At 39.6% G+C, this 13,752-nt stretch overlaps 1 protein-coding gene across 8 annotated transcripts in view; it reads right to left on the bottom strand.

Annotated features, from left to right (window-relative positions):
• Window positions 1-2,642: 2,642 nt before the first annotated feature.
• The window catches only part of ANK3 (ankyrin 3), a 701,075-nt gene continuing 689,965 nt past the window's right edge, over window positions 2,643-13,752 (bottom strand). For all 8 annotated transcript variants that reach the window (XM_015147572.3, XM_077946716.1, XM_077946715.1 and 5 more), the window contains one exon: window positions 2,643-4,071. The gene's annotated coding sequence lies outside the window, so the exon portion shown is untranslated. The remainder of the gene's footprint in view (window positions 4,072-13,752) is intronic.

Raw genomic sequence — 13,752 nt, 5'->3', positions numbered from 1 at the left:
GGCAGGGAGATCATGTTTTTTGGGATATCAGAGTTATATGGTGGTCCTAGAAAAGAAGTCCTCAGAGGTATTGCTTCTGGTGTGCTTCCTGTGGCATTCTAAGATAGTTCTTCTCACTGCCTTAGAATCCCCTGAGCATGTTCATCTCAACTTTGCTATGGAACTCTTTTGGAATTGGTGAGGAGTCTCAGGATGTCCAGTTGGAAATGCAACCCTCAGGGCATCTTATTCCCTAACTCAGGAAGCACTAGGGGCTGAAGAGTAAAAATTCTTCACTTTATGTTCACCTGCTTGCACATATCGTATGTAGCTATCAGTGAATAAGTGTAGCAGATACGATGGTAAATTTCATTTTACTCTATTTTGAACTATCTGCATTTAATTCTATTAAAGAAATGAAAGCTGTTGGGCTTGTTACTAAGGATACTTACCAGAATCTGCTCTATTATTTAATTTTTGTATTGGTACATATTTAGCCAGGTAACCGTGTAAAGAAATTACACCACTGCCTTCCACCTCGTATTATTAAAATAACTCTTGAAAAGTTTGGTTCAAATCTCAATCTTGTAAATGTTTACTTCTGGACAATTTGATCATCAATTCATGAAACAGAAGCAGTGTGATATGCCTGCGAAATTACACACCATGTAATATGCCACAGCCTCTTCAAGCAAAGCAAGAATACCAAGACTCACTCAGATAAGAAGTTAGTTTTTGGATCACTGGCTTCTTTAGAGAGACTCAGAAGATGCCTTATTATTTTTGTGATTTATTTCTGGGCTTCTCACATATCCCTGTCATACAGCCAAACATGAGCTGATGCTGATAATAGTTTATTGGCCATGGAGAAAATCCTCAGTCTTGATGGAACTCCAGGATGACACCAAATGAACAGCGAGGAACATCAGGATGCCAAAAAAGTCCTTATTTACAGAGGAAAGGAGGCTAGCTGCTTATGTGTTCAATGAAGAAATAGATGCCTCTTAAAAGTATTGAAATAATACTGCATAGTGTATTGCCATAATTTGGCAATACAGTGATAGCATATTTTAATTTAATAAATTCAATAATTTAGTTAGAATATAAAATGAAAAAAACAGCAAATATCCAGAACTTATCAATCACAATTCATTTTTTACAGTAATGTCAATCAATGAAAAGCTTAAATACATATTTATAAGCTGGCAGGCCAAATATTATGTTAGAAATACATAATGTATGTCACATTCAATCCACATATACATGTATAAATATATTCATATACACACATATGCAAGTTAAATCTTGAATGTCATATTTTGGATACTTCTGAGTAAACTTATGACCTTCTGCTTGATTGGAACCAAAGCATATCACATATACCTAAAGTCAAATTTTTGGGTATATAAACACAACTATTTAATACGTAAACAGGTATATATCATTGAGTTTCTGGTTCAGGATAAACACCTTCTCTCAAAGACTGAGTCAGAAATTCATAACTCTTAGATAGGAAGTTAGGACACCTATATTCTGATCCTGGCTTTACAGGCTCAGAACTTTTTGGGAAAGTTTTTTTTTTTAAACTTCTCAAGGGTCTAACTTTACCCATCATAAAATAATTTTGGTGCAAGGGTAGTGGCACATTTTTAAATCTGGGATACCACACAGATGCAACCTAGCCCCATTCTTTATGCAAAGTAGATTATCTGTGCATTTCTTCTGCATTGATAGTGAGTCCTTACTGGGGACAACTCATTCTACTTGGCAACAATCTTTAATGAACAGGCAATATATAACATTGCTGAAAGTCTCTAAGCACTCATGTAATTTTATAAAAGGATCATTACCATCAAAGAAAGACAGTACCTAATTCATAAAGGAGATATAAGGACTAAGTAAGTAAATGGAATGTGCTTAGAACAGAGAATAGCATGTAGCGAGCACTCCAGTTTTAGTGGTGATGATGACAGTTACTACTATCACTACTACCATATGCTAAGCTGGTAACTAGAATCAAAGTTAAAACAGCCATGGTCTCTGCCTCAGTAGAATTTAGATTCATGCAGTGTATGGGTTGCAAACTCATTGTCAGGATGTACAAATATAAGAAATGAGGCTGTGGCAGTGCCTGTAGACCCCATACCTGGCTGGAGTGGGCAGGGACAATTTGGCCCCAGCAGGTTGTTACCTTCTGGGAATGAGGTCCATTGTTGCCAAATCTTGCTTTTTAAGAGAAGTTAGCAACTTGATTATATGAAATCTCCCAACTTGTAAGAATGGACAATAAATATAAATTAATAAAACAAAACAAATGCTCTGTGGGCTAAAAGCAACTGCATGTTGATGGCTCCTAGAAGTGCCAGTCAAGTTTTTGACATGCTGGCTATGGTATCTCCAATTCTCCACTTTTTGAGATGGCCTGAACAGATGTGGGCAAAATTTACTTGTCAACTAATCTTTAATTCTTGGCTCCCCCAAGAAATGCAAGAATTTATAAGCTGGGAGCTTGCAGGGCACATATGAATGTTAGAGACTGTCATCTCATCAGTGACCACAGAGGCACAAAGAGGACCAACGGGGTGGATTGACCAGGACTCATATGACAAGGGATTAGACAACTACCTTTTGCCAGAAAACACAAGGAGACTGTAGAGCACAGATAGGTGAAGAGTTTAACACAATTTATTTTATGCTTAAATAATCGACTAGGTCATCCAGTGTATGGTTTTTCATACATATGTCATTAGAGCTATGTGTCAATGAATGCTGATTTTATGTGAATATAATCAACAAATTAAAGAATTTCACCAAAACCCAAATAAAAATGCCCTTGAAAACACAGCAGCCTTATTAACCTAATATGACACTGCTAGAATGGTTACAAATGATTGGCTTACTGAAAGGTGTCTACATCTTATAGCCAGTACACAATACAGTAATAATTTTACAGCGTGCTGCCATTCTACTAGCTAAGAATTTCTGTTCAGTCCGTTTTAAATACCCCCGACTGGGGCCTCTTATGAGCACCATCCACCTCTAAAGCGGCAAGCATTTACCCCCTTTTAAGCACTAACAGTTAGCATCCCCCCACCCCCTAAAGCAACTACCGTATAGGTTATTTTTTTTTGTTGTTTTTAGGTCATTTCATTGAAAAATTGGCAATAGCAACAAATATTAGATGAAGGGCTTTGTGTTTACAGATAAAATCTTTTGTGTTGCAGTATATTGTAGTGTTTGCAAAATTGGAAAAGATTTAATCAAAATAAGGTGATACACATGCATCAAAATATTAGTATTCTGAAGAAAAAATTTTTTCACAGAACTACAGAATTCCTCATTTTGGGAATTATTTAAATTTACAGCAGATTTTAAAGATTTGTTTTTCTTTTTAAAATCAAGCTAGCAGTTTTGCATATACAAACATTATAATTGCTAATATACAAGAATCAGTGAAGAGTCCCCCCCAACCCAGAATCCCTCCCTCCTCTTCTAGGGTGAAGTCACTTGAGACCCCTATTTGTTAAATGCATTTGCAATATTCTGTTTGTGTTCTAAGAGGCAGTGCCTTATCAACATTTTATTCTATTTTTCTGTTAGAATTTATACAGTGTTATTATTTACAGCAAAACTATCGATGTTTTAAAAAAGAAACAAATAGTGTTTATACCCTGACAGTTTGGGTCCAAGAAAAATAAGGCGAGCTGTTGTAGATTTAGTAATTTTAGTGTTTCTCTGTGATTTGATCATTCCATCTCCTTCTGTCCCTTCTGATGGCAGGAATTTCTTCCTTTTGTAAATGACACCAAATTACTTGAGATAAACTGTTAACAGCATGGCTTCTTGTATATACACTGCATTGCTAATTGCACACGCGCCAATCCGGAAATGAAAGTGATTTCCATGCTCTGTAAATTGGCTCATGCTAAATTAAAATGTGGGTGGTTTTCTTTTCTTTTCTTTTTGCATAAAAAAAATCATGCCATTAATGTGTGGAAGCAGCGAACACACACACACTTCTCGGTGAATTTTTACTTCCTGCTGACATTTCTTCCATGAATTTCTCAATACTGGCAGTAAAAACTTATGATCCTGTGGAAAGAGACAGTAGACAGTGAGTTTAGCTTTCTTTTTTTCTCTTTTCTTCTTCTTCTTTTTTTATTAAGAGAACTAGTGTAAGCCTTACTTGCCATTCAACAGAAAAGTCTTAGAGAATAGAGGCCCTCCATTCCCTATGGGGTGGTTTAACATGATGCTGCTACCTGCTTGATGCCTTAGAGGGTGTACTGGAAAGCTCTTAGAAGGCAGTGACCTTTTCTAGGTGACCCTGTGACCTCCGGGAGCCTTGCTTATTATTGTATTTGTGTTTTGTAATTGTACTAGACCACCTGGTTCAACTTTTTTTTTTTTTTGAGACAGAGTCTTGCTCTGTCACCCAGGCTGGAGTGCAGTGGCCCGAAATTGGCTCACTGCAAGCTCCGCCTCCTGGGTTCACACCATTCTCCTGCCTCAGCCTCCTGAGTAGCTGGGACTGCAGGCGCCCGCCACCACGCCCAGCTAATTTTTTGTATTTTTAGTAGAGATGGGATTTCACCGTGTTAGCCAGGATGGTCTCAATCTCCTGACCTCGTGATCTGCCCACCTCAGTCTCCAAAAGTACTGGGATTAGAGGCGTGAGCCACCGTGCCTGGCCCTCAACTTTTATGTAACAAAGTTGTGAGTTGTTTTTGAGTTTCCATGGACCCCCCTAGGTTGAAGGTCACATAATCTGAGCATGCCCAGATGAACTAAATATGCAACCATAGGAGGAACCTAAGTTTTCAGACTGAGGAGCTAATTAAGAAGCTTATGCCTCATGGTAGGATCCAATCAGATAGAGCCTTGGCGTCACCCCATTGCAGGATCCAGTCAGATCATGCCTCATTACCCTATGCTTCTAAAACATGACCCGGCCCCCAGCTTAGAGAGACAGATTTGAGTGGTTCCTCCTGTCTCCTTGTCAGTCAAACAGCAATACACCTTTCTCCTGCAAAAACCTGGTGCTAGGTGTTTGGTGTTTGACTTTCCACTGTGCACGGGCAAATACCCAGTTTGGTTCAGTGACAGTTTTGGAGACTGTGTTGTGAAGACCCTCTTCTAGTTCTGTCTGAAGCTCAGGTTATTCAACTGCTTGGGGAAGCCATTTTGTAGCCCTTTGGGCCTTAGTCTTATCTGTGAAATGAGGTGGCTGAGAGAGGTAATCTCTGAGACTTCCCTAAACATCAAAATGTAAGGAGTCTGGGACTTCCATGAGCAGAAAGGGCCAAGGATATGGAGTCAGGATAAAGCATCTCAGCTATTTCTGAATGCTTTGTAAGTCTCTCACTTCTCCAAAAATTCAACTGATTTTTCAAAAGGAGGAAAAGTGTCATTACTTCATTACAATGAAATTTGTTTTCCATAACCAAATTAAAATTAAAGAGAAACTTCTACCACTGCAAAGAACTTTAGCTTTTCTTGTCCCTGTCAGTCATAATGGGACAAATTAATTTTATTTGAGCTTTTCAGTGGAGGCTCCACTGAGAACGTCTTGTCTTGCTGGATGATTCCTGCATAAAGCATCTGTGTTTTATAACCAGTCTTACTGTGTCAAAATAAATCATTCTTTGGCAGAGGTTTTCATACTTTTGTGCACTATTGTGGTATGAATTTGCCTTTTCCATAAAATGAAGTTCTTCCCATATATTGTCTCTCCTCCTTGTTCAGTGTGAAAAGCTGACAAACTTGCATGCCTGCCTCAGAACAAGATACAGCTCCTATAGAAATCCTGAGTAAGACAAGAACAATTTTAAGAATAACCCTGCTCACTCACATATAAACAACAGACTATATCTGCAGATCTAGGACAACCTTTAGAATTCGACCTCTCTTGGGGCCCAGGCGTGTTTCCAGTGACCTTGAAGATGTTTACTTACCTCAGACAAGTATCTTCCTCTTTAGATGGGTCACCTAGGACACCCTGGCTTATGGAAATATGTTGGGTACAGCACTTCCTCTCTCTGCCCCACTACAGGCCTTGGCTTCCTTTTTAGTATTAAAAGTGCTACTGACCTCCATGCCCCAGGTCACTAATGCTTGGAGCCAAGAACATGAAAGTATCAATTCCTCCTATGTGATTTCAACACCCCTCCCCTGTGACTCTGTGAGGTTCCAAAGAAGGAAAGTGACTCACTTGGGTAGATCATCTTGCAGAGGGTGGGCAAATCAGAAGATGATGATCAGGGTTTCCTCACCTGCTTTTATCATTTAATCCTAATCTTTTAGGCACCAGGCTTCTTAGATGGTCCTATGATAATGTTACTATAGTCTCACTCCCTGCTTTCTCTAAACCCCTCCCCCTGACTTTTTGAAGCTTAATATATAATTTATATACCATACTTCAGCTATTATAAATACACACCCAGGCTGGAATGGAATGGCATGATCACAGCTAACTGCAACTCTGCCTCCCGGGTTCAAGCGATTCTCCTGTCTCAGCCTCCCGAGTAGCTGGGACTACAGGCGCACGCCACCAAGCCCGGCTAATTTTTTGTATTTTTAGTAGAGATGGGGTTTCATCATGTTGGCCAGCCTGGTCTTGTACTCCTAACCTCAAGTGATCTACCTGCCTCGGCCTCCCAAAGTGTTGGGATTATAGACAGGAGCCACTGCGCCTGGTCTGGCTTGATAATTTTTAATAAATTTATGTAGATGTGTGATCATCACTACTTTTCTCCATGTCTCCTAAAAACCAATCCAACTTCCCAGGTTAATTTCTTAATGAGTAGCAAGGCCTTTCTCTTCTCACCTCAATCCAAGCAAATGTTATCTTTCTGGATATACTGGATATGTTTCTATCATTTTAAAAAATGCTGTGAATTATGCCTACTTATATTCCAGTGAGGATGATTTGGGTGATTTTTTAAAAGTGGGAGTTAGTTCCTCTTATAAATTTTTCTTTTCTTAGTTATGCAATCAGAGCATGTTGGTCCCAACCACACTGGGTACAGGAAGGTCATTCATTGGACAAAAGACTACACCAGGTACCATGTTGCATAAAAAGCATGAGAACCTTGGCTAAGTGACTGTGTACTTACTATAAAAACATTGACACTTGGTATAAACTGTGATGACAGCGCCATCTGATGGGAAGGTGTGAGGGCAGAAGCCATCAAGATGACATTTCAAAAATAGAATTTTGAATCATCTCCCTTTTCTGGTTTAGATAATGGATATTGAGATAGATGCAGTTACACTTAGGAATCTGTCTTTCTTTGGGTTTTGTATGCCTTTCAAACCTAAAGGTGGGAGAAACTAAATCAGAAAACCAATCATTCCTTTTAGCCATTTCACTGTATTTTAAAGAAACATTTTAAAATATACAAAAATAGGGTCAGGCACGGTGGCTCATGTCTGTAATCCCAGCACTTTAGGAGGTCAAGGCCGGGGTGGGGGCGGATCACCTGAGATCAGGAGTTCAAGACCAGCCTGGACAACATAGTGAAACCCAGTCTCTACTAAAAATACAAAAAATTGGCCGGGCGTGGTGGTGGGCACCTATAATCCCAACTACTCAGGGAGGCTGAGGCAGGAGAATTGCTTGAACCCAAGAGGTGGAGGTTGCAGTTAGCCGAGCTCGCGCCATCGCACTCCAGCCTGGAATGACACAGCGAGACTTCAAACAGACAAACAAACAAAAACAAACTTGGAAACAGCAATTCATTGGATTTTCGTGGCGGTTGATACTTTACAGTTAAATATGTACTGCATACATTCAAGTCAGGAGCATGCTCTGGTACAGAACTGATTTGTCTTTTATAGGCGAATGGACATACCTGTGGATTTTAGACCCTAATGCCTAGCTTTAAAAAGGGTCTCCTATCTTTGATTTGGCATTTGAAACTCTCTGGTCCAGCCCAATGAACCTTTTCAGGCTTAATTCCTACTATCCTCCACTGAGGACAGATTGTTTTGCAATCTCCAGTGGTTCTCAAACTTGGTTGCACATTAGAATTACCTGGGAAAATTAAAAAAACAATATCCAGGCTACATCCCATACCAGTTTATATAGAATTTTTCGGGATGGGGCCCAGCATCAAAAATTTTTAAAAACTCTAGATAATTTGAGAGCCAGTCAAATGTTCTGGAGCAGTGCTTCTCAAAGTTTAATCTGCATTACGTAGGAGTCTTTGAGTGCAGATTCTGATTCAGTAGGTCAGTGTGTCTGAAATTCTGTTTTTATTTATTTATTTTTGAGATGGAGTCTTGCTCTGTTGCCCAGGCTGGAGTGCAATGCGTTCTTGGCTCACTGCAACCTCCGCCTCCCGGGTTCAAGCGATTCTCCTGCCTCAGCCTCCTGAGTAGCTGGGATTAAAGGTGCCCACCACCATGCCTGGCTCATTTTTTGTATTTTTAGTAGAGATGGGACTTCACCATGTTGGCCAGGGTGGTCTTGAACTCCTGGCCTCAGGTGATCTGCCCGCCTCGACCTCCCAAAGTGTTGGGATTACAGGCATGTCACCACGCCCAGCCTGAAATTCTGTATTTCTAACAGACTTTCAGGCATGCTAGTCATGCTGATACTGTGGTCCACAGACTTCACTTTGAGGATCTAGATTACATGCCAGGTATCAACTACAAGTTGTTTTCCCACTTCATTGTCTTTGCTCATGATTTTGTATCCACCTATACTTGCTTCTCTGATGATCATCTGTGGCTAACTCCTCTTCTACCCTTCAAATTTGTTTCAAATGCCACCTCCTTGAAAGTGCAGACTTCACTCTCCCTAATGAAATCTACCTTTGTAGTTCAACTCTTACTCATCTTTAAGACTTAGCTGTGTCATGGCTTAAGGAAAGCCTGAGCCCACTGAGGACAGAGAGGTCTTTACTCTAGTTCTTTGTTTCTCTCCCTACCCACCTCTCCCTTTCCCTTCTTTTCTCTTTTTCCTTCTCTGTAGTTACAGAAATCATGCACTAAGACTTTTTTCTAAAAATTAATTTTAATTACTTTATGTAACTAAAATAAACTACAGTGCAGTTTTAACATAATTCCCAATTCAGGTAGCTTTGTTTTTTCACTAATACCAAGAAATAGGGCTTTTTTGTTTGTTCTTTTCTGTTCACTTGTGAGTAAAAAGTATCTTAAGTCAAACGGCTGGAAAAAAAATACTGGAAAACTATTCATGTTTTAGCAGTGAGAGAAAAACATAACAGTAATAAAATTTTATTACTGTTATTATTTTTATTAGGTAAAGGTATTTATTCTAAACGGTTCTAAAGTGGGTTAGCTAATTTAATCCTAATAACCGTGAGGTACTATTATTTTTTCCATTTTATAGATAAGAAAATGGAGCCACAAAGCTTTTATTTATTTATTTTTTAATTAATTTAGTTTTTTTGAGATGGAGTTTTGCTCTGTCGCCCAGGCTGGAGTACAGTGGTACGATCTTGGCTCGATACAACCTCTGCCTCCTGGGTTCAAGCAATTCTGCCTCAGCCTCCTGAGTAGCTGGGACCACAGGCACGTGCTACCACAGGTGCGTGCTACCACGCCTGGCTAATTTTTGTCTTTTTAGTAGAAATGGGCGGGGTTTCACCATGTTGGCCAGGCTGTTCTCTAACTTCTGACCTCAGGTGATCCACCTGCCTCGGCTTCCCAAAGTGCTGGGATTACACTGCGTCCAGCCAAAAAGAGAGCCATAAAGTTCTCTTAAATAGCGAGCTCAAGGTTACAGTTAATATATAGTGGAACCAGAATTGGAAATCAAGCCTCTAGCTCTTTATCTTGAAGCCAAGGCTTTTGTTAATAGGAATTTTTTAAGGGTAAGAAAAATAAAAAATATATAATACAAAAACGTATTTACTCTATATGAATTCTGGTAAAATATTGGGGAGGACAGGGCCCTGAATTTGTAGTGAAGCAATTCAGCCCATAGCTCTGACTTCTGAGAATCAGACTCAGGAAATCCAGACCTGTCATTAACTGCACTCAGCCTTAGAGATTTTGCTGTCTCTTTGTAACTGTTAATTCCTTAGTAAAGAGGAACAAGAATACCTGTTTTACTAATTTCCTAGGGCTACTATGAGAAACAAGCGATACGGAATAGAAACTTTTCTGAAGTGTAAACCACCATCACATGCAGAGGATTTCACACACTGCTGTTCTCACTTCTCCCAATATTATATTCTAGCATCACTGGCTGCTGCTTCTTAGTCCACCAGCTTCTGTAATCCAAAGCTCTTCAAGGTTCTATTCTTGGTTCTCTTAATACTAGTAATAGGTGACACTTATTGAGTGCTTACTAAGGAACGTCATGGTTGGAGTTCTGCAGGAAGAGAGAGGTCAGAGGCAATTTTATTTTATTTTATTTTATTTTAAGATGGAGTCTCGCTCTGTCACCCAGGCTGGAGTGCAGTGGCGCAATCTCAGCTCACTGCAAGCTCCACCTCCCGGGTTCACACCATTCTCCTGCCTCAGCCTCCTAAGTAGCTGGGACTACAGGCACCCGCTACCACACCTGGCTAATTTTTTTGTATTTTTAGTAGAGATCGGGTTTCATCGTGTTAGCCAAGATAGTCTCGATCTCCTGACCTCGTGATCCGCCTGCCTCGGCCTCCTAAAGTGCTGGGATTACAGGTGTGAGCCACTGCATCCGGCTGAGGAAAGTTTTTAAAACTCTGAAATGTTGCTTTTGAGGACTCAACCTTTGAGCCCCTTCTTGGCTTACTTCAGCTTTCTCCCTAGGTAATCACATCCATTCACTGGTATTCAATACCCAGGTTTTTTGTGACGATTTCCACATTTTGATATGCACAGCCCCAACTTTTCCTCAGAGCTTCGGACTTGTGTATGTAACATAAATACTTGGATGTCTCATAGCATTTCAAACTCAAGTCCAAGCCTGAATGCCTGCAACTCTTCTTAAAACTCACTCCTCTTCCACTATCATCTAGTTGCTTATACCAGAAATCTGGGAATCATTTTTGACTCAATGGTTCTTCTCCACTCTGCCCACCACACTAATCTATCAAGTGCTGTCAGTCTTCCCAGCCGAAGCCACCATTATGGCTTAGTTGAACTGAAGCAATAACTTCCTAATTGGTTACCTTCATTTTATTCTTGTCCCCCTATCCATTCTCTACATAGTCCGTGCTCTTAATTTTTTTTTTTTTTAAAGAGGGAAAAAAGACCAAGTTAGATCCTTGCTTAAAATCCTTCAGAGGCTTCGAATTCTTTTACACACACACACACACACACACAAATTATTTTAAATTCAAGGGTACATGTGCAGGTTTGTTACAGATTATTTTGTAACCCAGGTACTAAGCCTAGTACCCAATAGCTAATTTTTCCTCTCCTCTCCCCTCTCCCCGTCAAGTAGACCCCAGTGTCTGTTGTTTCCCTTTTTGTGTCCATGTGTTCTCATCATTTAATTTCCACTAAATGAGAATATACAGTATTTGGTTTTCTGTTCCTGGTTAGTTGGCTAACCAGGTTAGCAATTTTGGTTAGTTTGCTAAGGATAATGGTCTCTAGCTCTATTCATGTTCCTGCAAAGGACATGATCTCGCTCTTTTTTTTATAGCTGCATAGTATTCCATGGTGTATGTGTGTGTACTACATTGTCTTTATCCAGTCTACCATTGATGGGCATTTAGGTTGATTCCATGTCTGTGCTATTGTGAATAGTGCTGCAGTGAACATATGTGTGCATGTGTCTTTGTGACAGAACAGTTTATATTCCTTTGGGTATATACACCCAGTAATGGGATTGCTGGGTCAAATGGTAGTTCTGTTTTTAGCTCTTTGCGGAATTGCCACACCGCTTTCCACAATGGTTGAACTAATTTACACTCCCACCAACAGTGTAAAAATGTTTCCTTTTCTCTACAACCTTGCCAGCACCTGTTATTTTTTGAGTTTTAATAATAGCCATTCTGACTGGTGTGACATGGTATCTCATTGTGGTTTTAATGTGCAATTCTCTAATGATCAGTGATGTTAACCTTTTATTCATATGCTTGTTTGCTGCATGCATGTCTTCTTTTGAAAAGTATCTGTGCATGGCTGGGCACAGTGGCTCACGCCTGTAATTCCAGCACTTTGGGAGGCCAAGGTGAGTGGATCACTTGAGTTCAGGAGTTTGAGACCACCCTGGCCAACATGGTGAAACCCCGTCCTATGAAAAACACAAAAATTAGCTTGGCATAGTAGCATGTGCCTGTAATCCGAGTTACTCAGAAGGCTGAGGCATGAGAATCGCTTGAACCCGGGAGGCAGAGGTTGCAGTGAGCCAAGATTGTGCTACTGCACTCCAGCCTGGGCAACAGGTGAGACCGTCTCAAAAATAAAAGAAAAAACAAAAAGCGTCTGTTCATGTTCTTTGCTTACTTTTTAATGGGGTGGGTTGTTTTTTGCTTGTAAAAAGCAAAAATTGACAAACTGGACCTAATTAAGGAACTTCTGCACAGCAAAAGAAACTATCAACAGAATAAAGAGACAACCTACATAATGGGAGAAAATATTTGCTAACTACGCATCTGACAAAAGTCTAACATCCAGCATCTAAAAGGAACTTAAATTCCCTTTAGAATGAAATCTAAATCCTTTCCTCTGGCCTACAGGGCTCTGAATGATAGTGTGGCTTTTTTTTTTTTTTTTTTTTAAATGTTTTCTTGTGCCTATCTTACCTACCACCAGCTCACCTAACATATTTGAAGAAATGGAAGATCACACACCAATCTTACATATTTGAAGAAATGAACGATCATACACTGATCTTTCATTTCTTCAAATATGTTAGGCCTATTTCCTACCTCAGGGTCCTTGCACATGTTGTACTCTTTGCTTGGGGTCCTCTTCTTCTCCATTATTTTCATAATTGGTGCCACCCATGAGGTCTTAATGTCACGATTTTAGAGAGACCTTCCCTAGCCCCCAAGTCTAAGTGCATTCTCACATTCTTTCATTGGATCCTGGACTTTGTATTTTCAGTGTTTAAACATTTGTACCATTTCTTTTTCCCATTTACGACTGGGAGATCCAGAAAGACAGGGACCACGGAGAATTTATTCACTATTGTAAATCTAGTCCTTCCGCTTTAAGCCAGGCAGATGGCCAAATATTGTTAACTTTTTGGCCTCAGATAAAGGGCTGCCTTGACAAGCGTCACCACTCCTGCCACTCTTGGCTTACACATAGCTGTGAGAACTTGAGCATTTTCCTAGAAGAGGTTTAGAGTACAGTATGTATCATGGAAGTCTTTGCCATGGCTTAAATGACCTTTTATCTGGGGATCTTCCCTTGCTATGACCTCACTAATCAGCCCCCGTTTTTGGTATTTGAAGTAAACTCTAGAGATTTAGAAATGAAGTCTTGCTTTGTTAAGAAAAAAGAATAAAAAAACATGAGTTCTTTCACTGTGTAGAGTAAGAAGAAATTTACGATGGGTTGCTCTTGTACCTGCATTTGATTCAGAATTTGTTTTTGGGTCTCTAATGATCAAATATTATTTATTAATATAAGTAGTAGTTAAGATCTATGTTCTAGATAAGTTCAAATTTTATTCTTTTGCTCCCTATCTGTAGTACCTTGAGTAAATCATTTAAGTTTTCTAAACCTCAGTTTCCCCATTTTTTAAAAAAAGGTGTTGGGGGATAGTTGTATTTACCTTATAGCATTGTTTTGGGGATTTCCTAAGGTAATATATAATTATTTACCTAGTGTCTGCCATATAGCAATCATTTCACAGAA

The sequence above is a fragment of the Macaca mulatta genome, chromosome 9 (genome assembly GCF_049350105.2).
Source record: "Macaca mulatta isolate MMU2019108-1 chromosome 9, T2T-MMU8v2.0, whole genome shotgun sequence".
Lineage (NCBI taxonomy): Eukaryota > Metazoa > Chordata > Mammalia > Primates > Cercopithecidae > Macaca > Macaca mulatta.
Note: the sequence above shows the minus strand (reverse complement) of the source record. Positions and strands in the feature narration are given on the sequence as shown.